A 13297-nucleotide genomic window follows, 5' to 3' on the forward strand; every position below is an offset into this window, starting at 1 on the left:
GCTTACGTCGGCGTATTTAGTCAATGAAATGAACACAGAGCAGTAAATATTTCACCACTTTATTTTTGGTGACATTTTAGGGGAAGCTGAGTTTCCCTTGCAGTCTGAGAGCAATCGCAACTTATACAGACAGAAGCGACAGACAGTGAACACTGGTGAATGATACTGTTGTTGATGTCACCACACGGGGAGCAACACAACAGTGCGAGGAGATCCTGAGGCTCCTTGTCCCGCTGTTCATTCGCCTCCATCACCTCATGTTGCAGCTTCATAAGTCATGGCCCCATGGTGCAAGGACGTGGACACTTCCTGGAAGCTGGACACATCCCAGTTGTTGCATGGCCTTCATCCTCACGAGAGGAAGAGGAACTGAGCATGAATTAAACTGATGATTCCTCAGTTCTCTTTCTCATATCCACAAAACTTTCAATAAATGTGTGAAATGGCAACAGTTCATGAAAAATAATCGTAAAAGTCACTGTGTGAAAAGTGGGATTTTAGTCCCTGTAAACGCCCGTGGATCCCACAAATTTACAGCATTTTACGACCTGCAAACATCGTATTCGCTGTGCCAGCAACTGTCTCAACAGTTGCAGTCAAGTTGGTACTCAGTCCAACTGATGAGAGTCCCTTTTAAAGCTTTAAATTTTATTGAAACACTCTTAACTTACACAAATACATAGCAGCTATGATGTCTCATCACAAAGAGAAAGAAACTTCACAAACCCCCATGTCTCTTCCAAAACCAGCACCTGCAGCCCTACTGAGGATCCCTTTTTCCTGATCTGGGGACTGTTGATGACTTGTTCATGTTACCAAGCTCATGTGAGCTCTTTCCCTGAACATGTAAAGCTTAATAAGAGACTCCTATCAGTGGGAGTCAAGTTGGTACTCACTCTGGGGCGTGTGGCAGCTAAGTTCGCCTGAAGGCAGATAGAGGTGAGCACCAGGGCCACTGCAACTGCAACACTGAATGACTTCATCTTTGCTTGCTTCAAGGTTTGAATCCTTCAGAGGAAAGCAACCAGATCTCTCCTGATCTGATGATCCTGGCTGATGCTTTAGTGCACTCAGTGAGCTGCTATTTATGCTCACTATAAGGGTAGAAATCTTCAACTCATTTCCATTGAAAGCAAAGAGTGAAACAAGTTCCCCCACCCATGCCCCGGAGTGATTAAACCCATACATTTTGTGTTCCTGGCCTTTAAACAGCATGCTTCTGCTGCCTGTGGCATGTTTAAACTGTGTGAAGACACAATGTTATGCAAGTACTCTCAACATGTTCGAGGTAACACACAGAACAGATGGGCACAAATTGACATATGCAAATTGGGTTGAGAGAAAAGGGCAAGTTCATTCCAGTTAGGGTTCAGAACACAGGTAGTCAGTCCAGTGGTGCAGACAAAGGTATCAGAGGGTCGAGAGGCAAAGAGGCAAGGTCAAAAATATACAAGCAAGCAGGGTCACAAACGAGCAGACTATGCTATGAGAAATGCTGGACTGAGGACAGCGAAGCGCAGTGAACTGGCAACGAGACATTTCGCGGCCTGCAAACATCGTATTCGCTGTGCCAGCATCTGTCGGAAAGGAACTGCGAGAGCCCTTGGAGGTCTGATTTGCACATGAAAAGCGATGAAACCACAGCTGAACTGGCTTGGATTTCCTCACTCACTGTCAGAGGAAAGTGCTAATTTTTAAACATGTAAAAACACTTGTGATTGAGAGATCTGTCCCTGTTGGCTAACCTGTGTTCATGACAAATGTAAACTCCTCCCTTGCGAAAACAAAATATGTTATCATAATGTATGAATAATATTGGAAGATTTGCTCATTCATATACGAGTGACAGGTTATCCATCCATCCATCCATCATCATCTTCCGCTTATTCCTACACATTAAGGGTCGCAGGGGGGCTGGAGCCTATCCCAGCGTCAACGGGCGAGAGGCGGGGTTCACCCTGGACAGGTCGCCAGGTGACAGGCTATTATGTTGTATATTCATGGAATTCTTATCCTGAGGACTACCCTATTATTGCCACGAAGGAATTTATTGAGGAAAGGAACAATGAACAAGAACATGTTTAGGCAAAGAAAAAGGTTTATTGGCACAAACGCACACAACTATGTTCAAACAGCGAACAGGTCATTCACAGTAGTAGCAAACATGAGAAACTCTCTCGTAAAATGACAAGAAAGCCTACTCATAGCATACAGCAGTTTCTTCTCGTCGGTCTGCAGACTTGCTGAAAGAGTTCGATCGCGTCCATGCAAAGGAGTTGACAGTGAGACACTGTCCAGTCATTGTGAACCATGAAACAAAGCAACAAAAACACAAAAAACTGAGGAAAATACAGAGATAAAAACATGCTTATGTGTTCGTCTTGTGAGTACTTCCATATGAGTCGCGTCAACGACCTCCCGCGTGATTGGACGAGGGCTAGGGGCCTCGTTGGCCTCCTCCAATCACATGCGAGGTCATTGCTACACAGGAAGAACTTGTGAGACAGACTCTGCCGAATAGCATTACAGCATAAATGGTATCAGGATGTGGCCTACCTTTTGTTTTACATATACATATTTTGCAGGAAACCTGAACTTCCACGACAATTTACAGTGCCACATACTGACAAAAATCCCACTTTCCATGCCCGGAGCTCTAGAACACACCCGTTTGATCAGGATGCCAGTACACAACTTCTATGCCACAGGTGGAATGAATATCTTTGGAAGGTGAAGAGCTCAAAACCACGGACTCTTACACATTCGTGAGACATTTTGTAAGAAAGGCAACTTTTGAGTGTGTGCTGCTATAGGCTTAGCCTGCAGGGGGATCGCTATGGTGCGCTGGGCTTCTCTCCTCTTCTCTGTCCTCCTGTATGAGAAATACAGACGTGAAGCGGCTCAAGCTACCACCCTTAGCATCAACTGCTCACGTCCCCGTCTTTCCATGCCTGTCTTCCCATTTCTCGCTCTGTCCCTCTTTCTTTTTGTATATTTGTCTTCCTCCATTATCTGTCTTTGTCTCTGCCCCACTCTCCTGCTTCCTTTCCCCACAACCGGTCAAAGAAGATGGCGGTTCCCATTGAGCCGTGACGTTCCTGTTAAAAGGAAGGTTTTTAACCACCGCCGTTGCAGGATGTGCTCGCTCATGGAGAATTGTTTGGTGTGAATGAATTGAAAGTGTCACATGCTTGACCTGCTCTGCTTGGAAAGTGGCATGAGATAACTTTTGTTGTGATTTGGCCCTAGAGAAATGACACTGACTTGACTTGAGATCTTTACACTCGCATGAAAAATGCAGATTAAAACTTGATCCAAGAGCTGTGTCCTGACATCTTTCACATTTACAGCAGCAGCCAGACTGGGTTTTGTTTGTGTCATTGACCTTTGGTTTGGTTGGTACAGAGGAAACTACAGGTGTGTTTCACTCATCAGCAGGTTCATTGTGGTTTGGACTTGAACACACAGACAGAAAAAACATCACAAATCTGCCTCTAACCCCACAATTTGGTGTTCAGCATCATATGTGAATAAAACAGTCACATCAGGGGCACAACATCAACATAAGAGGACATGGAAATGTTTTTGTTATTGTTATTTGTTTAATTTTTTACATGCAATAAACACAAAGTGTTAAAATGCTTTTAAGACCAAAAAAATGGATTTTTAAATCATGGTTTTGTTGCACAATTCCTGAGAATTGGTGAAGCACTTTGCAGGCCCCAGAGCGGCTTCATCAAATGGGTCAGTGATGGAAATGCTGCCCCCCCTGTGTAAAAAACAACAGACATCAGCAATGTGTTCAGCTCCAACATCATAGAACCAGTAGCTCCAGATGATGGAGCCAAACAGGTGAGCCCTCATGAACTTTAGTGGGATTTCATTGTACTTTGGGGTCCATGGCAACGTCCCCTTTCTCTGTTATTAAAAATCACGATTTTTGATCCCAATCAATTTGTTCAGCCGTTGGAACCTCATTGTTGACCCCTCCTTCCTGATCCAGGGTCTATTGATGAATTGTTCATGTTAAAAAGCTCATCTCAACTCATTCATTCAACATTTGCAGCTTCGGCAAGAGAGAGAGTCCCTTTTAAAGCTTTAAATTTGATTGAAACACTGTTAACTTACACAAATACAAAGCAACTATGATGTCTCATCACAAAGGGAAAGAAACTCTTTGCACAAACCTCCATCTCTCTTCCCAAACCAGCACCAGCACCAGCACCAGCACCAGCAGCCTTACTGAAGAACCCTGCTTCCTGATCCGGGGTCTGTTGACGAATTGTTCATGTTAAAAAGTTCATCTCAACTCATTCACTCAATATTTGCAGCTTCGCAAGGACGTCTCAGCAGTTGCAGTCAAGTTGGTACTCAGTCCAACTGATGAGAGTCCCTTTTAAAGCTTTACATTTTATTGAAACACTGTTAACTTACACAATACAAAGCAACTATGATGTCTCATCACAAAGGGAAAGAAACTCTTTGCACAAACCTCCATCTCTCTTCCCAAACCAGCAGCAGCAGCAGCAGCAGCAGAAGCCTTACTGAAGAACCCTGCTTCCTGATCCGTGGACTGTTGACGAATTGTTCATGTTAAAAAGTTCATCTCAACTCATTCATTCAACATTTGCAGCTTCGCAAGGACGTCTCAACAGTTGCAGTCAAGTTGGTACTCAGTCCAACTGATGAGAGTCCCTTTTAAAGCTTTATATTTTATTGAAACACTCTTAACTTACACAAATACAAAGCAGCTATGATGTCTCATCACAAAGGGAAAGAAACTTCACAAACCCCCATCTCTCTTCCCAAACCAGCACCAGCAGCCCTACTGAGGATCCCTTTTTCCTGATCTGGGGACTGTTGATGACTTGTTCATGTTACCAAGGTCATGTGAGCTCTTTCCCTGAACATGTAAAGCTTAATAAGAGACTCCTATCAGTGGGAGTCAAGTTGGTACTCACTCCGGGGCGTGCGGCAGCAGAGTTCTCCTGAAGGCAGATAGAGGTGAGCACCAGGGCCACTGCAACTGCAACACTGAATGACTTCATCTTTGCTTGCTTCAAGGTTTGAATCCTTCAGAGGAAAGCAACCAGATCTCTCCTGATCTGATGATCCTGGCTGATGCTTTAGTGCACTCAGTGAGCTGCTATTTATGCTCACTATCAGGGTAGAAATCTTCAACTCATTTCCATTGAAAGCAAAGAGTGAAACAAGTTCCCCCACCCATGCCCCGGAGTGATTAAACCCATACATTTTGTGTTCCTGGCCTTTAAACAGCATGCTTCTGCTGCCTGTGGCATGTTTAAACTGTGTGAAGACACAATGTTATGCAAGTACTCTCAACATGTTCGAGGTAACACACAGAACAGATGGGCACAAATTGACATATGCAAATTGGGTTGACAGGAAAGGGCAAGTTCATTCCAGTTAGGGTTCAGAACACAGGTAGTCAGTCCAGTGGTGCAGACAAAGGTATCAGAGGGTCGAGAGGCAAAGAGGCAAGGTCAAAAATATACAAGCAAGCAGGGTCACAAACGAGCAGACTATGCTATGAGAAATGCTGGACTGAGGACAGTGAAGCGCAGTGAACTGGCAAAGAGACAGATTTAGAGAGTGACAAGATAGAAACAGGTGGGGGGAACAGTCACGAAGCAGGTGCGATGAGACAGGGGAAGGGCGTGCTCGTCGATTCTTTTGCTGCTTCACGCCAACTCGGGAGGTGCCGTAGAGGTTGGCGGAAAGCCGATTCTTGCGTTAACTGCACTTTGGTCCGTAGGCGACACCCTGTGTTGACGTTTGGTGACTAAAATTATTTGATGACCGCACATACATCGGGCACGAAAAAGCCTTCCAGTGGGAGATGGCGGACCGTTCTGGGGTAAGTCAGTCGACCCTCAGCCGGCCATGGCCGCCTCTCCTGCAGGTACATTAAATTCCCTTACGGTGCGGTTGAACAGGTCAATATTAAAGCGCGATTTTCAGCAATAGCCTGATTCTCTAATGTCTAATTCTCTAATGACTGCACTCATGTAGCCATGAAAGCGCCGTCCCATTAGGAATACGCTTACGTTCATCGTAATTGTTTCCACTCCAGTGAATGTGCAGATCATTGATGCGCAGAGGCTGGAGGGATGGACGCTGATCCTGGCCGGGCAGCCGTCCTGGCAAGCGTGAATTTCATGTCCACAGTGTGAATGGGTAAGAAGCGATTACACGATTCATAGAACTAGATGAATTTATTTTGTCCACGAAACATTCCAGAACATTTATCAGGTGGTTCAGGGTCACTGATCCCCGTTATGTCCTCCTGCGACTGCAGGACTGCCTGTGTGAGGACTGGCTGGCCTGAATGCGGCTGGTCAGACGGGCTGGTGCGGGAGCCAGCAGGTGTGCTGCAGATATGCAGCATGGCTGACGGATCAATCTCTGTTAAACATATTGGTTTATTTCAAGGCGGCATGGCGGTGCAGTGGGAAGCACTGTCGCCTCACAGCAAGAAGGGTCAGAGTTCGAGTCCCGGCTCGGGCAGGGGATCTTTCTGTGTGGAGTTTGCATGTTCTCCTGTGCCTATGTGGGTTCTCCCTGCGTACTCCGGCTTCTTCCCGCCATCCAAAGACTTGTAATTGGGGATTAGGCTGATTGATACTCTAAATTGATTGTAGGTGTGACTGTGAGTGTGAATTGTTGTTTGTCTCTCTATGTTGAATGGCTGATTCTGTGTATTTGTTGCCTGTGGCAAAGCATGTGGAAATGTTGCGTAAGAAATGGAGTTGCCACTTACCCTCCAGGCTCTCGGAGTCAGCGTGGGTGGCAGTGACAATCCCCCCCCCCCCCCCGCACACACACACACACACACACACACACACACACACAGAGGTGCTGCCCGTGACTGCTGCTCATATTCCTTCAGTTTCCCCTCTCCCTGACCCCCACCTGTCTGTCCCACACCCCTCCGGAGGGCAGCTGTACGCTGCTTGACCTCCACCTTGAGGTCCTGTTAGTGCCATTTTCTATCTTGTTATTTAAATTTAGATTGAAGCCAACTGATTATTGTAGTTGTTGCATTTAGTGATTGCGCAGTGTTGAATTTAGTCATACGTTTAGCTTACATCGTTTAAGTCAAGTCAAGTCAAGTCAAGTCAAGTCAATTTTATTTCTCTAGCGCCAAATCACAACAAAAGTTATCTCATGCACACTTTACAGGTAGAGCAGGTCCAGTACCACACTCCTTCAATGAATTTACCCCCAACAATTCTCCATCAGCAAGCACATCCTGCAACAGCGGCGACGAAAACCTTCCTTTTAACAGGCAGGAACGTCGAGCAGACCCTGCTCTTAAAGGTCGAGAGGGTGTCTACATCCCGGACCGAAACTGGGAGACAGTTCCACAGGAGCGGAGCCTGATAGCTGAAGGCTCTGGCTCCCATTCTACTTTTAGAAACTCTTGGAACCACCAGTAACCCCGCATCCTGGGAGTGAAGGGTTCCAGCTGGATAATAGGGGACTATGAGCTCTGTCAGGTATGAAGGAGTCTGACTAGGAAGTTAGAATTGAAGACATGCATTAGAAATCGAGAGGAAATCTTTCAGAGCACCAGCAGTGGTGCAAGCTGATGACGTAGTGATGCTCGCGCAGGTTTAGTGAGGAAAACTGTGCTTTGTATCACTTTGATCGTTCAGTGAAGGAAAAGTGAACACTTTTCTAACGTCGCCATAAAACTTCCAACACACGTACCGACTCGTTCTGTCCGTCATTAGAAGAGGTTCAGATGTATGAAGAAGATAAACAAAACTGGTGATTCGAAGGGAACCTAAGCCAATAATAGGTCCCACCACTTTTTTTCATCTCCGCAGAGGTGCGTTGCTCTGAACCCACCATGTTCACCCTCTTGCACACCTTATCCCACTCTCAACGTGTCCCCCCCCCCCCCCCCCACTGACACCACTGGCAGGCTGCCAAACAAAATCTGCCGTCTCCTCTTCCACCTTCCCAACCAGCACTTCCAGCTTGCACTCCTTGTACCTCGTTTGCTGTGAAATTGTTTTGCGAGTGCGGACAGCAGAGATCCTATTTAAAGAAATTTGCATGTTTATAGGTGGGCGTAACGGGGGAAAGTCCGCTCACTCTTTATCGTCTGCGCTTGGGATGTATCAAGGAAACGTGCGTGGACTCCGGCGCTCTCACATATTATTACATCCGGATTTTTTTTTTTGTACGCATGCAACTTTTTAAGGCTTAAGCCATTACCACCCATTTTTAGTCCAAATATTGTAGAATTGTTGGCTTACCCTGATTTCTATTTATGACAAAATAACATGGGGTGTTGAAAAATAAAGTCTGACATGCGACATATACAAATGCTTGCCTGATGGATGGATGGATGGATGGGTTTTTTTTTTTTGGTGTGCCAATTCAAGTGTTTTTGTCTTGAGTTAATTTCATTGATAAAATTGTGCATTACATTGTCATTCAAAGCTCAAATTCATTCAGAAGTGGTAATGCAGAAAATTAAGGGAAGACTGAAAAACTCATTTGTTGTTGATTTTTTTCATCTTCTCCACTTTTTTTAATGGCTGCAGGCATTGAAGCTTGCTGCCAAGAAAGAATGTAAACTGTTTGCACTGTATTTCATTAAATGTATTTAAGTAATGTCACTGCGTGTGTGTGCGTGTGTGTGTGTGGGGGGTGTCGTTTCACGTCACAGTAGGTGCATCGTATATTTTCTATTCTTCTTTGCGTCCTGTGCCAATCACACCAGTGACATTTATGAGACATTTTGTGAGAACTTTTGAATGAATGTAAGAGGTTTCAGATCTTAACACTGGCGTGAAAAATGTTGGTGAAAACTTGATCCAAGAGCTGTGTCCTGACATCTTTCACATTTACAGCAGCAGCCAGACTGGGTTTTGTTTGTGTCATTGTCCTTTGGTTTGGTTGTTACAGAGGAAACTACAGGTGTGTTTCACTCATCAGCAGGTTCATTGTGGTTTGGACTTGAACACACAGACAGAAAAAAACATCACAAATCTGCCTCTGAAACTCTCATTATGAATGGATTATATTAAGTTAATTTATTGTTCATTTAACGCTTCAGTGTGGCCACCAACAGACAGACTTCACAGAGGCAGGTTGATGAGGGCACTGCTAAGATGGCAGTGATGGTTAACAGGAGAACTGGAGGAGAAGACAGGGGACGACTGGTCTTTGAGAGCTGCAGGTCATAGAGACAAAGAGGATTCAGGTCCCACCCTCACCCAGAGGAAACTTTGACTGAGCCTATATTGATTTTCTGCTGTGTGTGAGGTAGCACACAACATGGAAAATGACTGAAAGCTGCTATGTGATGGGTTGAAACACCCACAAGACAAAGAAGCCAGGCTACGTTTTCATAAACAGCTGAACTGAAAAGAAAAGACATGAACAAGAGAATATTGGTGGATGCAGGTGTTAGAATGAGGCAGCAGACTGTTGTTGAGATCCACCAAGTGCTGAAAATGGAGAGCTTTTCCTTTGTGTGTGTGTGTGTGTGTGTGTGTGTGTGTGTGTTAGTGTGTTTGTGGCTAGCATTTTGTCAGTAAAGATCTATAAATGTAAACAATTTTGAATAAAACTAAAAATAAATTTATCCCACACTTTGGTGTTCAGCATCATTATGTGAATAAAACAGTCCCATTAGGGGCAGAACATCAACATGAGCAGACATGGAAATGCTTTTTTTTTTCATTTATTTTAACTACAATGAACCCAAAGTGTTAAAATGCTTGAATGGTTGTCTGTCTGTATGTGTTGGCCCTGCGATTGACCGGTGATGTGTTCAGGGTGAACCCCGCCTCACATCTGTAGCTGCTGGGACAGGCTCAGGCCCCCTCCGCGACCCTGAATAGGAATAAGCAGAAGAACATGGATGGATTGTTCTATTCTGCTTCCTGGGTTTAATCATTGTTGTTTACCATTTTCTGCCATCCTGAACCATTTCCTAACATTTGGTATTGAGATCAATTAGGTACATTTCCCCCTTCACCTACAGTTTGAAGCAATGCAGGCCAAAGAAAAAAACTCATCAGTGAATGTGTGGATTGAGAGTCTTTAGTGTTAAAATGTCCCACTATTAACTTAATAAACTAACTTAAACTAACTAAATACAGAGGAACTATGATGACTCATCACACAGGGAAAGAAACTCTTTTCACAAACCCTCCCAAATCTCCCAAGCAGCATCCACAATGCAGCAGCTGGAACCTCACTGAGCAACACTTCCTGCTGACCTGGGATCTGTTGATGAGTTGTTCATGTTAACAAGCTCATCTGAGCTGTTTCCCTAAACATTTATAGCTCAATAAGAGACTCTCATCAGTTGGAGTCAAGTTGGTACTCACTCCAGTGAGTGGGACAGCAGAGTTCTCCTGAAGGCAGATAGAGGTGAGCACCAGGGCCACTGCAACTGCAACACTGAATGACTTCATCTTTGCTTGCTTCAAGGTTTGAATCCTTCAGACGAGAGCAACCAGATCTCTCCTGATGATCCTGGCTGATGCTTTAGTACACATTTTGTTAACAAACGGGTGAATTCGCCAATCATGAGCCCTGCATACCAGCCAGCTGCATTCATTCACAGGCGAGTCTTGGACTGGTTTCACTAAACCAGCAGACAGCAGACAGACCAGCAGCTTGCTGATGTCTGCGTTCAGCTCAGAGGGCCCACGGTGGCGGTGGAGTGATGACACAGACAGAAGCGACAGACAGTGAACACTGGTGAATGATACTGTTGTTGATGTCACCACACGGGGAGCAACACAACACCGTGAGGAGATCCTGAGGCTCCTTGTCCCGCTGTTCATCCGCCTCCATCACCTCATGTTGAAGCTTGATAAGTCATGGCCCCATGGTGCAAGGACGTGGACACTTCCTGGAAGCTGGACACATCCCAGTTGTTGCATGGCCTTCATCCTCACGAGAGGAAGAGGAACTGAGCATGAATTAAATCTGATGATTCCTCAGTTCTCCTTCTCATATACAAGAAACTTCAAATAAATGTTTGATATGGCAACAGTTCATATTTTATTATTCATAAAATGAATTGAAAAACTTTTAGAACACACCTGGTAGATCAGGATGCTAATATTCTACTTCTATGCCACAGGTGGATGGAATATCTTTGGAAGATGAAGAGCTCACAACCATCGACTCGGACACATTTGTGAGATTTTGTGGGAAAGACAACTTTTGAGTGAGTAGAAGAGGTTCAAGATCATTGCATTCACTTCAAAAGAAAACTTGATCCAAGAGCTGTGTCCTGACATCTTTCACATTTACAGCAGCAGCCAGACTGGGTTTTGTTTGTGTCATTGTCCTTTGGTTTGGTTGTTACAGAGGAAACTACAGGTGTGTTTCACTCATCAGCAGGTTCATTGTGGTTTGGACTTGAACACACAGACAGAAAAAAACATCACAAATCTGCCTCTGAAACTCTCATTATGAATGGATTATATTAAGTTAATTTATTGTTCATTTAACGCTTCAGTGTGGCCACCAACAGACAGACTTCACAGAGGCAGGTTGATGCAGGCACTGCTAAGATGGCAGTGATGGTTAACAGGAGAACTGGAGGAGAAGACAGGGGACGACTGGTCTTTGAGAGCTGCAGATCATCGAGACAAAGAGGATTCAGGTCCCACCCTCACCCAGAGGAAACTTTTGACTTCGACGATGTTGATGAATAAAACTCTGTTCTGAATATGGAAAGCTTTTCCTTTGTGTGTGTGTGTGTGTGTGTGTGTGTGTGTGTTTGTGTGTATGTGTGCATGTTTGTTTGTGGTTAGCATTTTGTCAGTATGGGCAGCACGGTGATGCAGTGGTCAGCACTGTCACCTCACAGCAAGAAGGTCCCAGGTTCGAGTACTAGGTCCAGCACGGGATCTTTCTGTGTTGAGTCTCCATGTTCTCCCTGTTCCTGTGTGGGTTCTCTCTGGTACTCCAGCTTCCTCCCACAGTCCAAAGACATCAAGAGAGGACGAGGCTGATTGATACTCTAAATTGACCATAGGTGTGACTGTGTGTGTGAATGGTTGTCTGTCTCTATGCGTTGGCCCTGTGATGGACTGGTGACCTGTCCAGGGTGAACCCCACCTCTCGCCCGTTGACGCTGGGAGAGGCTCCAGCCACACCCCGTGACCCATAACAGGAATAAGCGGAAGACAATGGATGGATGGATTTCGTCAGTAAAGATCTATTAATGTAAACTATTTTAAATAAATGTAAAAATGAATTTATCCCACAATTTGGTGTTCAGCATCATGTGTGAAGAAAACTGTCACATCAGGGGCAGAACATCAACATGAACAGACATGGAAATGCTTTTATTATTATTTTTTATTATTTTTAACATCCAGTGAACCCAAAGTGTTAAACTGCTTTTCAGACCAAAACATGGATCTTTAAATGATGGCTGTTTGTGCACAAATCCTGAGAATTGGCAAAACACTTCGCAGACCCCCGAGCCGCTTCATCAGTTGGGACGCTGATTGACAGGCTGCCCCCCCTGTGAGAACGACAACAGACATCAGCAATGTGTTCACCTCCAACATCATAAAACCTGTAGCTCCAGATGATGGAGCCTAACAGGTGAGCCCTCATGGACTTTAGTGGGATTTCATAAAATCACAGTTTTGGATCCCACCACCATTAAAGAATAACATCCTTAACTTCTTAAAAATGGTCCTATTCTGTTTCCTGGGTTGAATCATTGTTATTTACCATTTTCTTCCATCCTGAACCATTTCCTAACATTTGGTATTGAGATCAATTAGGTACATTTCCACTTTCACCCACAGTTTGAAGCAATGCAGGCCAAAGAAAAAAAAAAATCTAATTCGTGAATATGATCATTGAGAATCTTTAGTGTAAAAATGTCCCAGTTAACTTTATAAACTAACTTAAACTAACTAAATACAGAACAACCATGATGACTCATCACACAGGGAAAGAAACTCTTTTCACAAACCCTCCAATGACCCTTGAGCCACATCCACAATGCAGCAGGTGGAACCTCACTGATGATCACTTCCTGCTGACCTGGGATCTGTTGATGAATTGTTCATGTTAACAAGCTCATCTGAGGTGTTTCACTAAACAATTATAGCTCAATAAGAGACTCTCATCAGTTGGAGTCAAGTTGGTACTCACTCCAGTGAGTGGGACAGCAGAGTTCTCCTGAAGGCAGATAGAGGTGAGCACCAGGGCCACTGCAACTGCAACACTGAATGACTTCATCTTTGCTTGCTTCAAGGTTTGAATCCTT

At 44.6% G+C, this 13297-nt stretch overlaps 2 long non-coding RNA genes across 2 annotated transcripts; both read right to left on the minus strand.

Annotated features, from left to right (window-relative positions):
• Positions 1-3673: 3673 nt before the first annotated feature.
• Positions 3674-5172, minus strand: LOC147253694 (uncharacterized). The gene is made up of 4 exons (XR_015118441.1): positions 4962-5172; positions 4493-4573; positions 4188-4271; positions 3674-3769 (listed from the first exon to the last, which is right to left on the minus strand). It is a non-coding gene; the product is annotated as an uncharacterized LOC147253694 (long non-coding RNA).
• A 7344-nt stretch (positions 5173-12516) lies between these two features.
• LOC147253695 (uncharacterized) lies at positions 12517-13297 on the minus strand. Its single transcript, XR_015118428.1, has 3 exons — positions 13183-13297; positions 13001-13078; positions 12517-12538 (listed from the first exon to the last, which is right to left on the minus strand). It is a non-coding gene; the product is annotated as an uncharacterized LOC147253695 (long non-coding RNA).

This window comes from Aulostomus chinensis, chromosome 11 (assembly GCF_037954235.1).
Source record: "Aulostomus chinensis isolate RoL2024-O1b breed Wild chromosome 11, RoL_Achi_v1.0, whole genome shotgun sequence".
Classification (NCBI taxonomy): Eukaryota; Metazoa; Chordata; class Actinopteri; order Syngnathiformes; family Aulostomidae; genus Aulostomus; species Aulostomus chinensis.